Source organism: Silene latifolia, chromosome 1 (assembly GCF_048544455.1).
Source record: "Silene latifolia isolate original U9 population chromosome 1, ASM4854445v1, whole genome shotgun sequence".
NCBI lineage: Eukaryota > Viridiplantae > Streptophyta > Magnoliopsida > Caryophyllales > Caryophyllaceae > Silene > Silene latifolia.
The window spans coordinates 168,033,802-168,054,956 of record NC_133526.1 but is presented as its reverse complement, the minus strand read 5'-3'; positions in this window follow the sequence as shown (position 1 = coordinate 168,054,956).

The following is a 21,155-nucleotide window of genomic DNA, read 5'->3' as shown; positions in this document are numbered from 1 at the left end:
AACATAGCTGGCGAGCCTTTGCACGCACACAAGAAGCAATTCAAGGACGTAACCGAAGATACCTCAGTTATGATTCCTTCTTATGGCCGGCGAGCCTTTATACGTAGTCTAATTGACTTTAAACGACCCGAATCGGAAGTCGACAGACTCTAAACTGTTCCCGACGGCATGTCCCTGACTCGAATCCCCGAGTCGCCTCGACGTCGCCCTTCCCGACGGCAGGTCCTTGGCTCAAACTCTTTTGAGTCGCCTCGACGTCGCAATGGTCTTCAGGTTGTAATCTACGATTGACCTGGAGGCCATACTTTGACTTTCGCCCCGTCCAAGCCTCAGTCAAAGTGGGGGCTCTGTAGATACCCAGTATCTGCACCTTCCAAAAACTACCAGATGATGATCGGACTAAAACGTGTTTTTGATATGCGTGCATGGATTGGCTATACATGAGACGGTTTAATGCACACGAATATAAAAAATGATTTCAAAAGTTTTCTAACTTCATTCGCATTAAAATAACACTATTTAGAGTTAAAACCGTCTTCGGACCCAAAACCGACTCAGAAACCCGCAACTCGAGTCAACCCAAATCTCGAATGTCAAAAATAATTCCATGAATGTCTTTATCATGTCATTTCCATTAAAATGACCCTAATTAGAGTCAAAACTGATACCGGGCCAAAAACCGACTCGAAATTCAAATCCCGACTCACACGGGTCAAACCTGAGTCAAGGACACAAAATACTTACCTCAAGTAACACACAAAATCATCTTATTAGATGACCATATTGTTACATGACATCTCATTTGATTACCACAAATCAAACCAACTAAATAATAGATAGAGCAAAGGCCACGTCCAAATTGAAAGAGACAGTACAACCCTTTCAATCACTAGGTGGCTGGCGCCACTTTGGGGTGTCTCCTTAGCCTCCAAGCAAACTTAACCGACCTACCATCCCACATTTCTCTATAAATACCCACCATCACACACCATAATATTCACGCGAGTGTCCGCCCCCTCACCTCTCTCTTAAACTTCTAAACTCGACTTCCTAAGTCACAAAATCGACACGTGTTTACGACCTACCGATTGTAAACACAAGCCTTACACATTTTGATTAATCGCCGTGCATTCGACCGACCCATTTGACCAACTCAATTCATCAATCAACATGTTTTTCAACAACATATTTTCAACTCATTTTCAAAACAAAATCCTTTTTTAAGGCACCTTTTTAAACCTTTTTAAACCTCTTTGATCGCGATTAGTCCCAACGAGAAAACCGTCTCTAAAGTCGTCTACTTCACAAACATCAATACATGTAAGTTTGAGGGTGTAAACAACTCATTTATTTCATGTCTTTACTGTTTTTATGAGTTTATAAGCATGAATGATGCATAACACGATTCAAATATAGGTTAGACGAGCCAAAACCGAGTTTTGGCCTGAGACAGAAGCTCCTTGCTATGCAGGGAGGCTCGCGCCTCTTGTGGGTGTCCAGGTCAGACTCAAATGTGTTTGAGTTCGTCTTTCCTTCAACACTTTCTTTTATTTTTACTTCTTTCCTTTTTACGGTTTTTACCATTTTAATTCATTTTTATGACAAATATTTTGACCAATACAAAAATCATCCTTGGTTCCTTATAATATGACGGTTTATTCCGTGACTCGATGATATTATGGTTAATTACATTTTAATGGGTATTTTAACACCCTTTTCTTTTATTTACCATTTTCCTCATTCATTTACACTTTCAAACATATTAGTCATAATTCATAATCATCCTTGGTTCCTTATACCATGTTGGTTTAATCCGAGTACGATAACAAACTTGACTATTACAAAATAAATGAACTTAACATAATTAGTTCAAATCAAACATTTTCCTTTCACTTTTGTTTCATTTCGTTTTCATCTTCGTCTTGGCCATATTGTATGTCACCCTTGGTTAAAATAAATACCATGTCGATTTAATTCGAGTACAGTGATAAAATGGTTAAGCACACATATTTTACATTTTTATTTATAAACTAGGCTTTTCAAACTTGCAAATCCGACAACGAATATCACTAACTGATGTGAAAATTATTTGCACACATTTAGTCCCCTAATTGAGCCTATTTTGGATACTATTACAACATTTTATGGCCATTTTATCCGTCAAAACCTTCTTATTTGCTTTTCTAGCGCATTTCATATGTTTTGTAGGAAAGGAGATAAATGAGGCGGAATTTCCCCCTCTTGCATGCATATTTAGAAGCTTTTTGATGATATTAGATAGACTAGTATGAATAGGAGGCAAGAATGATGGCCAAGTATGTAGGAATAAAGAGTATATAGAAGGCTCATAAGGTTAAAAGCAAGGATGACGAGAAGGAAGGCATTGCATGAAGAAATCGCTCGAAAACCGAACCAAGGGTTGCTCCTTTGGCTCTTAAAATATGCTAGATAGAACGGCGTTGAAAAAACAAGTGATCTAGGCTTTTGAATCCCTCCAATAGGAGTCCGGATGAGAAAATGACGTCCGTTTTACAATCCAAGGTCAAACAAAGAAGCTGTCCGCCAATCCGCTCGTCCTGAGACTCAAGACGCTCGGATTCCTGAGACCCAATCCGCCCGTCTTCCCCTCAAGACGCTCGGATTCCTGAGACCCAATCCGCCCGTCTTCCCCTCAAGACGCTCGGATTCACCCAATCCGCCCGTCTTCCCCTCAAGACGCTCGGATTGTTAGACAGAAAGAAAAGATAAATACACAGCCCAGAATCCGAGCGTCCCGAGACCAATCCGCTTGGATTCTCTTACAGCTCTTACGTTCTCTTCTTTCTCCATGAAAGATGCGCATATTTTTGAAAGACCGGCGAAAAGGAGACCGGAGTCTCTCTCGAGACCGGCGATTCCTCAAGGACTTAATCGTCATTTAAGCCCTTAGTAAACCCTAATTTATGTACCTAATCCCCACTATAAATACCTCATTTGTAATAATCAAAACCAAGTTCCCATATATTAGAAATTCCTCTTAGATTAGATTAGGAGTAGATTAGAATAGATTACTCTTTAATCTTTCCACAAATTACACATTAATCTTTCCTTAATTATTGTTCAAGTTTGTTACTTTTGGGTAATTGAAGATTATTGGGTTATTATTGGAGGATTGACAACCCTTCATCAATCAATCAAGTTTCTTCTATTATTCTTTGAATTATTATTTTGGAATCTCCATAGGTATAATTCTCTTAATCCTTGTTTTAATTATTGTAAATCTTTCTTACTTGTTCATCATGTTTTACCTTGTTAATATGATTGATAACCTTGTTAGCATGTTAAACTTGATTATGAGTGAGTAGTCTCTTCGCTAGGATTAGTGGGTAATTAAGGGAAACCAAACATGGGATTGATTCATGCTTAATCTAATATGTTCACATATTTAATTTGCTTGCTTGTTGTGATGTCAACTTTATGCACATGTTATGTTTGATGAAATGCTAAGCCTATGAATCCTTGCATTTAAAACCATCTCTTATCTACTAAACTTGACTTGTAAGATATAAACCAACTCGAGTCTTGTTAGACCATGCATAGAAGTTGATTAGGAGGAAAGTAAGTCGACTTGTAGGTGTTGTACAATCTAATCGATTCGGGTCCGGGACCCAACTCTTCCTAAGAACCGTAAGAGATAAACCAACTCGGTTCCTCCACAACATTAATTGCTTGCAACTTTGTGAACATGTTCGTATGATCAACACCATGAATCCCCTATGACCCCATGATATCCTAGCACTTTTAATCATTTGTTTACATCCTTCTTTTTATTGCTTGTTTTACTATATTGCTTGCATTAGTCTAGACACAACTACAAACCCAAACAAATTGTGACACTAGCATAAATTGAGATAGATAGACTTAGAACCCAAAGCACACCGTCCCATGGATCGACCTCGACTTACCGCTAACTAGTTGTTTGTTGAGTATTATAAATGTGTTTGATTGGGAGACCCGACAACATCACCCACATCAAAATGGCGCTGTTGCCGGGGATGGTGCTATGTGATTAAGTTCTTGCTTGTTTGTCTATTTTGATTTTGCTTTAACCTTGAGGAACTTGTTCCTCAAGGATTGTTCTTACCGTTTTTGTGTAGTTTCCATGCTTGTAGTTGTTTCCTTGTCTTAGCTATGATGGCTCAAGACTTGACATATGGAGTATGTGGTGGATCTTTTGAGTATGACTATGGGTATGGGGAGTTTGAGAAGCAAGTCAACACAAACCTACCTTACTATTTGTACAATGAAAATCCTAACCACTACCCCAATTTTTCCCACCAAAATCACCACATCCAATATCCACAACAACCACCCACCCAATACCCACCCCATAATGAATTTCAATTACCACAATGCAACCACTTTCACACCCACCCACAATAAAAAGATGAGCCCAACTTTGACATTCAAGATATGGTTCTCCAAATGATGGGAGACCAACAAAATTTCTTCACACAAATTCTAGAGGAGAGCCAAAATAGGAACAATGTTCTCCAAAACATTGTTACCCATGGTGAGGAGATGGCAATTCGAATTGCCCAAATGAAAGCAACCCAAACAAACACTCCCCACCAATCCTTGAGCATTGAACATGAATGTGAATTTGAGGTAATGACCTTTGATGAAGAAGATGTGAAGTGGGAAGAGTCAATCTCCTTGAGCTCTTGTGTGTATGGAAGTGTGGTATTTGATGAGGAAGATTTGAGGTTAAGTAAGCCAAATACTCTTAACCTTTGTGAGTATATGACCTTTGATGTGAATATTGAGATGGTGGAGGAAGAATTAATGAAGAAGAGTGAAGCCCCTATCTATGATTCGTATGGAGATAGCGATGATGACAAGCCTATGGAAGAAGCTTATGCGGGATATGTGTCTTGCAATGAAGAAGAGGAATGGAGTTGTGAGATTGCCTTACTTGAGGAGCCCATCCTTGAGAAGTTTGAGGTATGCTTCCATGAAGAAGATGAATTCCTCTTTCCTATTGACCATGAAGACCTTTTCGCACCCACCATGGAACCTATGATTGTTGGAGATGATATGGTGGACCTTCTCCAAAAGGTCAAAACATCATATAAAGGGTACTTGGTGGAGAAGCTCAAGAACAAAATTGCAAATGAACGTGCTTGTGGAGGTTTGGCACCCACAATCTCAACTCCTAAGGTATCCGATCATCAATGTTATGAGAATTCTCCTTCTACTTTGGAAGGATTGACAAATCAAAGTGCTATCATCATCACCGAACTTAGAGGAGAAGGTGGTAAGTGGAAATCTCCGGATGAAAATAAGCCATACTTCATACCTTATGTTGGCAAGAATCATGGGATTATCGGTTTGAAGCATTACAAAGACTCAAGTGCCAAGGGCAAGGTGAATGAGAGAGTAAGTGGCAAGCTACCTTGGCCAAGCTTCATATTGAATTGGAACAAACCGTATTCATGCTTATTTGAGGATTGTGCTCAAGCCTTTGACCGGTTATTGAGAGCATTGAGCAACATGGACAACATCAATAATCATGGCAACAAGGAATGAGTTTGGTGGAGTCCTCCCTCAAACCACCATTTGTAAGATATCCCTTCCTTTGACTTTGCATTACATTTACACTTGCATTTAGTTATTTACATATACATTAAGCTTGCATTTGTATTATATTTCATATTGCATTTACATTAGTTAGTTCATATAGTATAGTTTGCATTGTATTATATCTCACATGATTCATGTAGATAGTTGCATATAGACTAGAATTCATACATAGTCACTAATGACCAATCCTATTCTTTTCTACACTAAAAATAGTGTTTAAATCGGTTTGGGGAGGTTTGATCATAGGTGACCATAATTTACTAGAAATCATGCATCATATAGTGTAGTTTAGATTGCATTCATTTGTTATATATGTCATATAGAATTGCATTTAGTTAGAGCATGCATTCATTCATATCATATCATTGCACTTGTACTTTAATTCCATAAAACTTTAAAAAACCAAAAACATGTATTTCTTTTTCATTCCTACTCTTACATGTACATTGAGGACAATGTCCAAAACAAAGTGGGGGATGGGAATTTATATTCCAAAAATACAAAAAAATTGAAAATTTTTGAAAAATCACAAAAATATGTCTTTTAATTTCATTAAAACAAAACCCATAAAAATTGAAAAATTGAAAAACCAAAAACAAGTTCATTTCCTTTGTAGGGTAGTCTTGTGTATATTGTTGTATGTATTGTGTTTGTTCATCCTTGTTCACATTTATCGACTACGCCACATCCGAGGACATGAGGATATTGAAGACCGCATGGTATGATCTTTTCAATCTCCTTTTTCCTCTTTATGTTAATGACTATGTGGTTTTATTTTTATTGATGCGGTATAAACAATGTAAATTTAGGATTGCATTTAGATTATTTGGCATATTAGTTGGTAGAAGCATATGCATTAGGATGTATATATGTTAGTTGCATCATGGCATATAGATTGCATGTTAGGAAAATTTTGCGAAACCGTCTATTTTGGAAACTTGAGAAGTGTATATAGGCCCTAGTAGATGTTTTTTCTTCTTAAGACTTTGCTTGTTATAATACCTGTAAAACACCCTAGGATGTGTCATACTAGTATCCTTTGACCCATGGATTAAGGCCTAGTCAAGAGTACCTTGTGGTGTGATAACTCCTTGGCTACCGTTTATTCCAAGGTGACCCTTGAAACCATGCAACCATCATTCATCCATGTTCTACCGTATTTTTGTCATCAAAAGGAATGGGCACAAAAATTTTTCAAAAATTTAAGTTCAAGAAATGAAAAGAAAAGGAAAGTCAAAAAGTTTGCAAATTGCATCAAAAGAAAAGAGGAGTAACAACAAAAATGAAAACTCCTATGCTTCAAAGATAAGGCACCCTCGTTACTAATTGGGGTGACTTTGAAAATGTTCAAAAGAAAATACAAAAGTTGAAAGTTGTCAAGTGTTGAAATGCCAAAAATCAAAAGAAATGGCAAAAGAAAGTGTTCTCAAATGTTATATGCCACAAGAAATTGGGGGGAAAAACAACAACAAAAGCAAACTCCCAAATGAAACTCAAATATCTATTGATTCCTTTATCCATCGTATCCATTTTTGTGCAGGGTAGAGAGGGGACGACCCTTCTTCTTGTCTAGGCAAGAAGGGGAATTACGCGATCCTCCAGTGTTTCTAACACCATAGGGAGTTTATTCTTAACAAAAGCATTTAACGATTGAGTACAAAGGTACCCTAGCTTGACACAACTTGGAGGTGATTTATTGGTATCCTTCTAGGCTTAGTAGTTTGAAGAAATTGCATCTATGAAGGAGTGTGTACCCTTGAATTGCTTCCCTTGTAGATAATTTCCGCCACTTAGATGAGGAAAGTGGCTATTCTTTTGTAGATGCATCCATTACTTGATTTTGTGTGCTTTAATGTTTGGATGTGTCGCCATTTTGACAAGACCCACCTTGCCTTGCAAGAAGGCATCCTACCTCATGGTTGTCTTGTTGTGAGTTGAAGGGGCGGAGTGAGACCCGCTAATTGTCTCACATCGGCTATATTAGTATGTTAGTTTGAATAAAAGTCCTAGTTTTTGTCACCTCTTTACTCGGGACGAGTAAAGGTTCGGTTTGGGGATATTTGATGTGAACATTATTTGCACACATTTAATCCCCTAATTGAGCCTATTTTGCATACTATTATATCATTTTATGGCCATTTTATCCGTCAAAACCTTCTTATTTGCTTTTCTAGCGCATTTCATATGTTTTGTAGGAAAGGAGATAAATGAGGCGGAATTTCCCCCTCTTGCATGCATATTTAGAAGCTTTTTGATGATATTAGATGGACTAGTATGAATAGGAGGCAAGAATGATGGCCAAGTATGTAGGAATAAAGAGTATATAGAAGGCTCATAAGGTTAAAAGCAAGGATGACGAGAAGGAAGGCATTGCATGAAGAAATCGCTCGAAAACCGAACCAAGGGTTGATCCTTTGGCTCTGAAAACATGCTAGATGGAACGGCGTCGAAAAAACAAGTGATCTAGGCTTTTGAATCACTCCAATAGGAGTCCGGATGAGAAAATGACGTCCGTTTTACAATCCGAGGTCAAACAAAGAAGCTGTCCGCCAATCCGCTCGTCCCGAGACTCAAGACGCTCGGATTCCTGAGACCCAATCCGCCCGTCTTCCCCTCAAGACGCTCGGATTCACCCAATCCGCCCGTCTTCCCCTCAAGACGCTCGGATTGTTAGACAGAAAGAAAAGATAAATACACAGCCCAGAATCCGAGCGTCCCGAGACCAATCCGCTCGGATTCTCTTACAGCTCTTACGTTCTCTTCTTTCTCCATGTAAAATGCGCATATTTTTGAAAGACCGGCGAAAAGGAGACCGGAGTCTCTCTCAAGACCGGCGATTCCTCAAGGACTTAATCGTCATTTAAGCCCTTAGTAAATCCTAATTTATGTACCTAATCCCCACTATAAATACCTCATTTGTAATAATCAAAACCAAGTTCCTATATATTAGAAATTCCTCTTAGATTAGATTAGGAGTAGATTAGAATAGATTACTCTTTAATCTTTCCACAAATTACACATTAATCTTTCCTTAATTATTGTTCAAGTTTGTTACTTTTGGGTAATTGAAGATTATTGGGTTATTATTGGAGGATTGACAACCCTTCATCAATCAATCAAGTTTCTTCTATTATTCTTTGCATTATTATTTTGGAATCTCCATAGGTATAATTCTCTTAATCCTTGTTTTAATTATTGTTAATCTTTCTTACTTGTTCATCATGTTTTACCTTGTTAATATGATTGACAACCTTGTTAGCATGTTAAACTTGATTATGAGTGAGTAGTCTCTTAGCTAGGATTAGTGGGTAATTAAGGGAAACCAAACATGGGATTGATTCATGCTTAATCTAATATGTTCACATATTTAATTTGCTTGCTTGTTGTGATGTCAACTTTATGCACATGTTATGTTTGATGAAATGCTAAGCCTATGAATCCTTGCATTTACAACCATCTCTTATCTACTAAACTTGACTTGTAAGATATAAACCAACTCGAGTCTTGTTAGACCATGCATAGAAGTTGATTACGAGGAAAGTAAGTCGACTTGTAGGTGTTGTACAATCTAATAGATTCGGCTCCGGGACCCAAATCTTCCTAAGAACCGTAAGAGATAAACCAACTCGGTTCCTCCACAACATTAATTGCTTGCAACTTTGTGAACATGTTTGTATGATCAACACCATGAATCTCCTATGACCCCATGATATCCTAGCACTTTTAATCATTTGTTTACATCCTTCCTTTTATTGCTTGATTTACTATATTGCTTGCATTAGTCTAGACACAACTATAAATCCAAACAAATTGTGACACTAGCATAAATTGAGATAGATAGACTTAGAACCCAAAGCACACCGTCCCATGGATCGACCTCGACTTACCGCTAACTAGTTGTTTGTTGAGTATTATAAATGTGTTTGATGGGATGTGACCCGACGACATCACCCACATCACTAACATAATAGTAATTATTCCGAGTCATGCAAATCATACTTGCAAGTCATTTAAACACAAATACGGTTTTAAACAACCTTTTTAACATCCAGGAGGCACCTCTTGGCTCGGTCCATGGCTCGCGCCCCAAGAGCCTGCCTATTTCCATCTTTCAAAACCTGGGCAGACCTCTTCCCTCACCAATAGGCTCGCACCCTAATGGGGCTGCCTGGCACTGTTCTGTCTCAATTTGGTACTTGTCTAGGACGATCCCGATTACAGTTAATCCGAATACGTGACGGATCAGATTGACGAGTTTGCATTTTATACTTTATCTTTTAAACACACTTTTTCAAATAAATGGATCGTGTTAAGCATCATAACCCGAATTTGGTAAATGGATGTTTAATTTCCGTTTTCACATGCAAATCAATCTAAATCCAACTCTACATCATTATTATTATATTATTATATAAATCAATCTAAATGGATGTAGAGTTATTATCATCATCATTATTATTATATTATTCCGTCTCATACATAATTCGTATAAAATACAACATAATATTATTTATATATTTATATATAAGGGGTATTACAATCTTCCCCACATAAAATGAACTTCGTCCCCGAAGTTCGCCTCACTCTCTCATTTTCTCAAGTCTCATCATTGATTATCATGCACTCTCTCGCCTCATGTGCTTGTCTACCGTGTACGGTCCTTTATAAACATCACACTCATCCCAAGGTTTTTTGTTCGATTCTCATTACTTCCTCATATTCCGTACTTTCTCTTTCCTTAATTTCCGAATTGTCACATTCACTCCCCCTAAAAGAGAACTTCGTCCCGAAGTTCAACTACCAAGCCTCACGGTGTGCTCTCACACGATCGTTACTAAATTCCACAAATGACTATGATCCAGGTTCAATACTCTCTCCCTCAATACTCTTTCTCACTCATTACAAATCTATAATCAAACCTCATGTAAATATAATTCCATTGATATAATCCCCCATCTACAAGCCTCCCAAAGGTCAAGTGTTAGGTCAAACCCACGGTTCCAATCTATAATCCTATAAACAACTCCCCATTCATGTTGGTTATGTATACGTATGCGGACTTTATATGTATGCACATCAATCAGAATATGCGGACTCCATGCAACAATTAAACAATATCAAAATTACTCGCAATGTGACTCAACCATGAACAACTGTGGACGTGGGCCACAAGCTGGTCTATGGGCAAGAGCCACCTACCGGTCCGTAGTCACGGGCCACCTGCACGCCTAGCCAAATTGTGGACATGCAGCGGTCTTTTGAAAGCCACGCTCGGTGACGTAAAAGTGCTTTCAACCGGATCGCTTTAGATCGGTCGGTTTCGTCGGTAAAGGTCTCGAAATGATGCAAAGATGTTCGGAGTCGCCACCAAGCATTTGTGGGATGCTTGGAACCCATTTGAATCCACTTTATACCTAGGTCAATCAAGGAAAAAAACAGTGTTTGACATAGGTACTAAAGATAAGGACTCGTCTCCCTTTTAGCATTCTATGCCTAAAATGACTCTCGTACGCCCTGGATAAGGCCATCCACTATCCAAAGGTCTGAGAAGGGGTGAGGCTATGTATTGGGAAGCCCTTTAATCGGACACCCAATCCCGCCGCATTAGCGGCCTCTACTAATCGATCGTGGTTGTTTAAGTGCAAAAGTTGATAAAACGGTTTAAATGCATGAATGCACATCCAAAAGTTTTAACCTAACATGTGAGAATTTCCTAAGTCGGTTTGTTAATCCAAATATCAAGTAATTGATGTAGAGTTGGATTTAGATTGATTTGCATGTGAAAACGGAAATTAAACATCCATTTACCAAATTCGGGTTATGATGCTTAACACGATCCATTTATTTGAAAAAGTGTGTTTAAAAGATAAAGTATAAAATGCAAACTCGTCAATCTGATCCGTCACGTATTCGGATTAACTGTAATCGGGATCGTCCTAGACAAGTACCAAATTGAGACAGAACAGTGCCAGGCAGCCCCATTAGGGTGCGAGCCTATTGGTGAGGGAAGAGGTCTGCCCAGGTTTTGAAAGATGGAAATAGGCAGGCTCTTGGGGCGCGAGCCATGGACCGAGCCAAGAGGTGCCTCCTGGATGTTAAAAAGGTTGTTTAAAACCGTATTTGTGTTTAAATGACTTGCAAGTATGATTTGCATGACTCGGAATAATTACTATTATGTTAGTGATGTGGGTGATGTCGTCGGGTCTCCCAGTCAAACACATTTATAATACTCAACAAACAACTAGTTAGCGGTAAGTCGAGGTCGATCCATGGGACGGTGTGCTTTGGGTTCTAAGTCTATCTATCTCAATTTATGCTAGTGTCACAATTTGTTTGGATTTATAGTTGTGTCTAGACTAATGCAAGCAATATAGTAAATCAAGCAATAAAAGGAAGGATGTAAACAAATGATTAAAAGTGCTAGGATATCATGGGGTCATAGGAGATTCATGGTGTTGATCATACAAACATGTTCACAAAGTTGCAAGCAATTAATGTTGTGGAGGAACCGAGTTGGTTTATCTCTTACGGTTCTTAGGAAGATTTGGGTCCCGGAGCCGAATCTATTAGATTGTACAACACCTACAAGTCGACTTACTTTCCTCGTAATCAACTTCTATGCATGGTCTAACAAGACTCGAGTTGGTTTATATCTTACAAGTCAAGTTTAGTAGATAAGAGATGGTTGTAAATGCAAGGATTCATAGGCTTAGCATTTCATCAAACATAACATGTGCATAAAGTTGACATCACAACAAGCAAGCAAATTAAATATGTGAACATATTAGATTAAGCATGAATCAATCCCATGTTTGGTTTCCCTTAATTACCCACTAATCCTAGCTAAGAGACTACTCACTCATAATCAAGTTTAACATGCTAACAAGGTTGTCAATCATATTAACAAGGTAAAACATGATGAACAAGTAAGAAAGATTAACAATAATTAAAACAAGGATTAAGAGAATTATACCTATGGAGATTCCAAAATAATAATGCAAAGAATAATAGAAGAAACTTGATTGATTGATGAAGGGTTGTCAATCCTCCACAAAAACCCAATAATTTTCAATTACCCAAAAGTAACAAACTTGAACAATAATTAAGGAAAGATTAATGTGTAATTTGTGGAAAGATTAAAGAGTAATCTATTCTAATCTACTCCTAATCTAATCTAAGAGGAATTTCTAATATATAGGAACTTGGTTTTGATTATTACAAATGAGGTATTTATAGTGGGGATTAGGTACATAAATTAGGATTTACTAAGGGCTTAAATGACTATTAAGTCCTTGAGGAATCGCCGGTCTTGAGAGAGACTCCGGTCTCCTTTTCGCCGGTCTTTCAAAAATATGCGCATTTTACATGGAGAAAGAAGAGAACGTAAGAGCAAACTGTCGGCATAGTCGGGGTGATTCTGTGATGCATCCGGAGTGTGTTGATGGCCTTTACACCTTCCATATACATGGTATTCCGAGACCTATGGCTCCTTCTTCTTCGGTTTCTTCTGATGCTAGTGTGGAGCTCGTTTAGTGGTCTATATCTTCGTTGGATCGTTTATTGTCTTTAGGCCTTCGCACCGTGAAATCTATTCCTCCTAAGTGCCGTCTTGGGTTTGCTCGGGCTTTGAAAGGGGCCTTGGATGCGGTGTTTGATGCCCCTAGTGATCTCTCCCGCTGGGTTCGTTTGCTTGTTCTACCACTCTGTTTGCTCAGAACTTTCGCTCCTCGGAGTAATCATGAGTGTCGGATCGCTATTTCGGCGACGTCGGGAGGAGAGTATTGCTAGGGCTATCCTTGCCTGGGGGGCACCTGGGGGGGGTTTGCAGTTGTTACAGGAGTGTTTGGATGAGGGTCCTTCTTCATTTTCTGTGGATGAGGCTCTGGATTTGAGTGAGCTTAACCTCCGCCAATGTCGGCGGAAGATTACTGATGGCCACTATACTGCTGCTGTACGGGTGCTTTCTTCCTCTGGGGTCGCCCCCTACTCCGATGCCACTCTTGTGGCCCTGCGTGAGAAGCATCCTGTTGCCCCGCCTCCTTCATTGCCTCCTATGTCTGGGGATCATCATCCTTTGGTTGCTTCTTCGGTGGTGGTCTTGGATATGATTCGGAGTTTCCCTCGTGGTACTTCCTGTGGGAGGGATGGTTTTGCCAAACACCTTATGGGTTTGTTTGAGTGGCGCTCTTTGTGGCTATCTCCGACGATTTGATCACTTCTATTACTAGGGTGGTTAATCTTTTTCTTGAGGGCCGGTGTCCTCTTCCTCTGGGTGAGTACATTGCCAGCGCACCTCTCACACCGCTCGTTAAACCGGGTGGGGGTGTTCGTCCTATTGTTGTTGGTACGGTTTGGAGACGGCTTGTCTCTAAGGTTGGTGCTTCTATGGTTGGTCCGTCCTTATCTTCTTATTTTGATGGGCTTCAGTTCGGGGTGGGTGTGTCCGGTGGAGGAGAGGCTATCTTGCATGCCTTGAACCGGCTCATTGAGGCTCGGGGTGACCAGGTGGGGCTTTCTATGTTGCTGGTAGATTTCCAGAATGCGTTCAATCTTGTTGACCGTTCGACCATGCTACAAGAGGTCCGCCGTCGTTGCCCGGCTCTCTCCCGTTGGGTGGAGTTTTGTTATTCCAGCCCAGCCCGCCTTTTTTATGGGGAGCACTTGTTTATGGTCTTGTCGGGGTGTTCAGCAGGTGATCCGTTGGGGCCTTTGCTTTTCGCGTTGGTTTTGCATCCCTTGGTTTGCAAGATCCGGGACACTTTTGACCTCACTTTGCAGGCTTGGTACTTAGATGATGGCACCATCGTGGGTGATACTTTGGAGGTGGGGAAGGTTTTGGACTTGATTAGTGTGGATGGCCCTCGTTTGGGACTACATCTTAATGTCTCCAAGACGGAGGTCTTTTGGCCTGTTGAGGATCCACGGAGTCGGCTTCCTGGGGTTTTCCCCACTTCTATTTCTCGGCCTTTACGCGGTGTTACAGTTTTGGGAGGACCTGTCAGTACTTGTCCTGGTTTTAGCAGTGAGATTGTGGCGACGAGAGTGACTAAGACCATTGAGCTAATGGACTTGGTTGCGAGGATTGAGGACCCGCAGTGTGAGTTGCTTCTTCTTCGAGCTTGTACTGGTATTTCTAAGCTCTACTTCTCCCTTCGTACTTGTTCCCCTAGTGTGTTTGGGTCTGTCCATCTTCCTTTTGATGCCGCTCTTCGTTCTAGTTTGGAACGTATTGTCACCGCGTCAGGGCCGGGTTTTGGGGATTGGCAGTGGCGCCTTGCTACGTTCCCTTTTCACCTTGGTGGTCTTGGTGTCTATGCGGCGGGAGATGTTTTATTTATGCTTTTATTGCGTCCGCTTGCGATCTGTTGGTTTTGCAGGCTAAGCTCCTCGGCCCTTCCGGTGTTGTAGCCGCCGGCCCCTTTTGATGATGCCGCATGGTGTTTTTTGTGACTACGAGGTTCGATATATTAGGTCACCCTAGTGAAATTCTTTGCCCCCAAACTTATGAAGAAATTGGCGAGATATTTATTTCGCGACGGTTTCTTTGCTACCTCGTAGTCTGTTTTCTCTTTGACACCACGTCGCCTTGCTTTATGGCGATCTCGGCGGGGTTCTCACTCCTCGATTGGTTACGTGCGGTTCCCATCTCGGGGTTGGGGCGGACTATGAACGGGAGGACTTACCGTAGTAGTGTCTTTGGGGTATCGTGCGGGTGTTCCGTTATTCACGGTATCTAGGCCCCGTCCGCTTGCTCTCGGGTTTTTTCTTTGGGATGTTTTTGGGGACCACTTGTTGTTTCTTGTCTTGGTCTTGTGGGCGTTAAACATCGGCATAACCTTGTCCAGGGACACTCTTTTCGACATCTGCTATAGATCCGGTATTCTTGCGGGAAGGAGGTGGATATCGGTTTGGTTGATGGGCATGGTGGCTCTCTTCGTCCTGCGGATTTATTGCTTTATTCTTGGGACAGGGGGCGTGATGTGTGCGTCGACCTGACAGGTTCTTCACCTTTGACTCAGACTGGGTTGGCAGGTTTTGTGCCGGGCCGGGTTGTCGCTGATGCTGCTCAGCGAAAGTGTGCTAAGTATGGGGATTTGTGCGCGGTAGCGGGTTATGGTTTCCTACCTTTCTCTTTCTCTTCACTTGGGGAGTTGAGTTCGGATGCTGTTGCCTTGCTCAAGCGGATCCAGAAATTCTCGGTATCTCAGGATGCGGGGGCTCGGGTAGCCGCTTACATTTTTACTCGTATTAGCTTTACTATTGCTAAGGGTGTGGGAGCCCAGATTGTTTCTCGGCTCCCCACCAATTTCATGTAAACTTTTATTCTTATTTTAATGAAAGCTGCGCGCATCCCTTTAAAAAAAAAAAAAAAAAAAAAAAAATATAATAATAATAATAATAATAATAATAATAATAATAATAATAATAATAATAATAATATACGATAATATACGATAATAATTAAATCGAGACAGTAGTAATTGTGACGGTTGCTAGAAACTTCCACCCACCTTATATACTCCACCCTACCTTATCCACCCACCCTTATCCACTCACAAAATCTCATAAAATCCACATAAAATATAAGGGAGAAGAGAGAAAGAGGAGATTATGAGATCTCGTCCCTCCGCCCCGAGTTCGTAAGGTTAGACCGTCTTACTAGCTTATATATTATTTTATCTGACCCGCCTCAATCTTGACCACCTTAGACCGCCGTTGTCCCACCGCTGAACACCCAATATGGGTTTGACCGAGTTTTACAAGGTTGTTGTAGTTGTTGTATGACCGTCTTAGACGGATTTTTAACCCTCTTACCATGACTAACCTGGGTTGGTTTTGGGGTGGTTGTGTCGAGGGTAGTGAGTAGTGAGTAGAAGCTAGTGGTGCTCTTGGGTGGTGGGTAGGGTGGCTGTAGGTGGCGGAATCGAGGGCCAAAGGGTGGTTGTACGACCTATTTGTTGTTGTTATTGTTGTTCTTCATTGTTGCTAGTGTCGTTGGTGTTGCTGGTAGTTGTCAATAGTGGCTGGTGTCGACTAAGGCTAGGGAACACAGTGGAGGTGCTGGCGTGGCCAGCCGTGGCCAGCCGTGGCCTGTGATATCCACGGTTGGTGCGTTTGTGTGGTGGTGTTGTTGTTCGTGTAGTTGTTGTTGTTGTTGTTGTTGTTGTTGATGATGATGATGTTGTCTTGTTGTTCTTATTGTTGTTGGTCATTGTTGCTGCCGGCTGTGGTCCACCCTGGCTGGTGGTGGTGGCCACGGTGGCGGCAGTAGGTGGTGGGCGGTGAAGAGTTGACCCAGTGTCGGAACGAGCCTTGGGTAGTGTGTTAAGACGAGATTTGAGTAGCTTTAAGATGGATTTGTTTATTTAATTATGTATTTAATTTAATTAGATTAATAAATAATTATACGTATTTAAATATCGTATTTAGGTAACGATTTTATGGAGAGGTATTATTATTATTGGATTGCTTTTGGAGTATGCCAAAAGGTAGGTTTATCCTACTGAGTTTCAATATTGTATTTATTTGCTAAATGAGTCATTTATTATCAATTGCATTGAATGAGTCGATAATTCGCATGTTATATGGTATATTGCATTTATTGTGTTGTCTTGTATGTCGGAGGATATGGTGGCTTACTTGTTGTTATGGAGACGTAAGGCGGTTGGGAGACCATCTTACGCTTGAGTCGTCTCTTGGAACTTCCCACTCCAGGAGGGATGTGCACATTAATGGCTTGAGTTACGGAGGGACTCGTGTGGTTGAGACACGGCGTCTGGCAGGGGATTCGGTTAGCTTCCGGACTCGGTACGTCTGGGCTTGTCCCGGTACCTGTTTGTGGTTGTTGGTATGTATGGGCGTGTCCCAGTACCAGTGTGGTTGTCGGTATGTCTAGGCGTGTCCCGGTACCATGGTGGTGGTTGTTTGATAGCATGTCATTCATATCATAGTCATGTTGCATATTCACACACGTGTCGTGTCACACTTTATTTATTGAAACTGACGTTTGTGTGTCTGTGTAATTGTCACCTATTTCCGGGGTGGCCTATGTCGATCCATATGATATTTCTGATCATATGGGGAGCAGGTTGAGTACAGGTTTTGCTTGTTGACGTGATCGGGATTTGGGCCGCACTTTGAACTCGGAGTCGAGTAGCATAGCATAGATGACATAAATGGTAGTCGACTTGTAATTTGTATAATTCACTTTATTCATTAGTTTATGTTGTAATCACTAAACTAGTTATTTATTAATGAAGTTTTTTATTTGTAATTCCGATTTCACTGCCTCGGGAAACCGAGACGGTAACATTTCCTAATTACCTTGGCCGGGTAAGAAGGGGGTGTTACAGGTAGGCGCCCTCATCTCAAAACTAGATTCTATTATCTCGGTTGGTCACTACGTGGGTGGTTATGAGTCAGGAAACGTAAAGTGAAATGTTGTGTGATTACAAGTGGGTTGTGTTTATTGTTAAGTTTCTTGCATGATGTAGTCATTTATTTGGTACATGTAATATGTGAAAATTGGATGAAAAGAGTTACATGTATATCGTGTTTCGAGATTGGATATTACGTGTTGGTGTATGAAGGGCATTAGCCTCGTCCTTTGGCATTTTAATACCGCATATATGTTTGGATTTCACTAGTACTAGATTTAGAGTGTGCGTTGTAATGGTTGTTAGTAGAGTAGTCGCTAGTGTAAGAGTAGTATTTCTTAGTCGGAAATTGCAAACCATAGAGAAGCACCCAATCGAGTGCGAGCTAGTACTAGGCCGGGTACCATTCACTCGACCGAGTGAACCCTAGTACTCGACTGAGTGCATCTTTTTCCAGAAACTGGAAAGTTTCTGGAAATGGGTCACTCGACCGAGTGGAGAGGGGCACTAGACCAAGTGAACTCTGGACTCGACCGAGTGCCATTTTATGGGCAGTAAATTTCGCGAGATTTGTAGTATTAACCTATCTTATCTTATCTTATCTCTTTCATTTCTTCGTCATTTCTCATAAGAAAAGTACCAAAACCTATTTTTTTTAACTCCATTGTTGTTGTTTGTTGCTTGGATTCAAGTCTTATACCCCATTTTATTCCTTTAATTCTTACTAGTTCAACAATGTGAGTGGTTTTATCCTTCCTTTTATTTTCCCCAATTTGATTTTGCTTAGATTCACGCTAATTCCTTCAAGTTTTGTCAATTATTGCATGTTTTGTTTAATTCTTGATAGTAATTCACTTTCAACATATCATTGTTGTCAAACATCAAATTTTTATGTTGAAATTTTTTGCCCCAAATGGATGAATTTTGAAAACATGTGTTTTCGTGAGTCAACAATTTGATTTTGTGTTTGTTGCATAGTTTAATTGCTTAACAAGGACTTAACCTTGGTTGTTAATGTAAAATCTCGTCTTACATTTGAAATTTTATCTTAAAATATTACCCAAAGTTTTAAAATTTTAGTATTCATGCCAAAAAAATTAATTATTTCATTTAGAACATGGTTTAGTCGCTTCGTTAGGTTTCAAACCTTCTTAGTAGTGTCATGTATAGTCTTAAAATTTGAAATGTGCCTTATCATTTCCCTAATATTTTCGAATAATGGGTAGGATGCATACCCAAGTTTTGATTTCAATGTTAAATTCCTGTCCTAATTGTGTCACAAGGCTTCAATTTTGTTAGTAATGCTATGTATTGTCTTAAATCGAGAATCGTACCTTCAAATTTTGCCCAAAATTTGAACATCATAGTGTACATGACCAAGTTTTAAAATTTTGTACTTAAAACATGGTTTCATTGTTTCGTAGTGTTACAATCCTTGTCAATAATGCATTGTTTTGCTTATATATGGGTCTTAAAGTATTGTCTACCTTGTGAATTGTATGGCTTTAGTGAGTAAGACGTGTGGGCCCACGTGGTTATGATTGAAGGGAGGTGAAACATGAGTCAGTTGACGAGCCTATTAGGATAAAGGGCGAGTGTTAATAATATGTGATGAGTGAATATTATATCTTGAGAGTTATGAGTGCGAGACACGATTTTATGGTAAGTTGTTCGAGTGATGTGGATTTGAACTGTGTAGAGAGGTACATGTATGATGTCGTGGATGGTAAGTCATGTCATGAATGAGAATGTTATTGGTTTAAACCTTGAATGATGTGTTAGAGATTAAGTTGGGTTTGGGTAAGTAGTGGTGTAAGTATTGTGAATGAAGGAATATTGAATGGAAATAAGTTGTATATGAGTGTATGTTGACAAGGTAGAGCATGGAAATTTAGGTACATAAAAAGGTAATAGGGAAATTAATGAACTATGGAGGTAGAAATATTTTATGATAGTAGTGGTGTTGGTGATCAAGAGGGTAATATTTAGTTACCTAGAAGTGTTGATGCATTTAAAGGATTTAAATGAAGGGTTGAAGTGTGGAGTTATATATAGACGTCAATTTTGGGAATTTGGAAACACTAGGAAGATGGGTTAGCCTATATAAAATGTAAGTGAGTGAGTTGATTGCATGAGGTAGCCTTATGAGCGATATGATGATGAGTGGTTTATAGTCAAGGTTAGATACTTGCTGGCTGCTTGGGTTCATAATTAACGAATGAGGTTTGAAAGACATGCGAGGGTGATTATTATTGAGAATGATTTGAAAATTTTGGTTGGGGTGTGAGTTGGAGATTTCTTAAGATTTGAGATACGATTTTTAATAAGGAATTTTGGGGATGATATGACGAAATTGAGGTGACCGCTATACGGAGTGGGGACGATCCTAAGTAATAGGCGGTGGAAGGTATCTAAGAAAGTCGTAGTAAGGTTTGGCCATGAAACTACTAGGGAGTGGTTGTATACGCGTGAGGTGATGAACAATGGCTATATTATTATACCAAAGTCGGTTTTCGGGGGGTGTTGTTTTGTGAGATAGACAGACGAGATTGCCCATTGGAAGTCGGTTTTCGGGGAGCGTTATTTTGTGAGATTGAGGGAGTTATATGTAATGCATAGGAGTCAAATTACGTTGTTAAGGTATTTTGACCACTTTTATTATATGGTATAACCCTTTAATTTAAGTAAGAATGTACAAGTGTGAAAGTGGTTGTGTGAGACTCTGACCCTATGAATGGTAACATAGATGTTGTTTGCAAAGTTGTCTTCTAATTATTCAAGTGAAACATCCATGTTATGCCTTGTGATCACGTTGTAGTGTTTATTTGAGCCATGATGTTGTGAAGCGAATTTTGAAATATCACGTTTATGTCGGCCGTACAACTTGGATATTTATTTTAATTATGTTGTAATGGTGGCCATAGGGCCAAGATATTATTCTAGATTCGTTTAATAGACGGTGTATTAGTCACCGTCAGGAGTTATTCACATTTGTATAGAAATATAGGCAAACCTAGAACGATTTTGCGAACAATCCAGTTCTGCCCAGGTGACACTCGACCGAGTGTCCCATTCACTCGACCGAGTGTCGTCTGCTCGGCCGAGTGGCCACCCCACTCGACCGAGGGGCCTATTATGGCCCTTGTTTTTATTAAA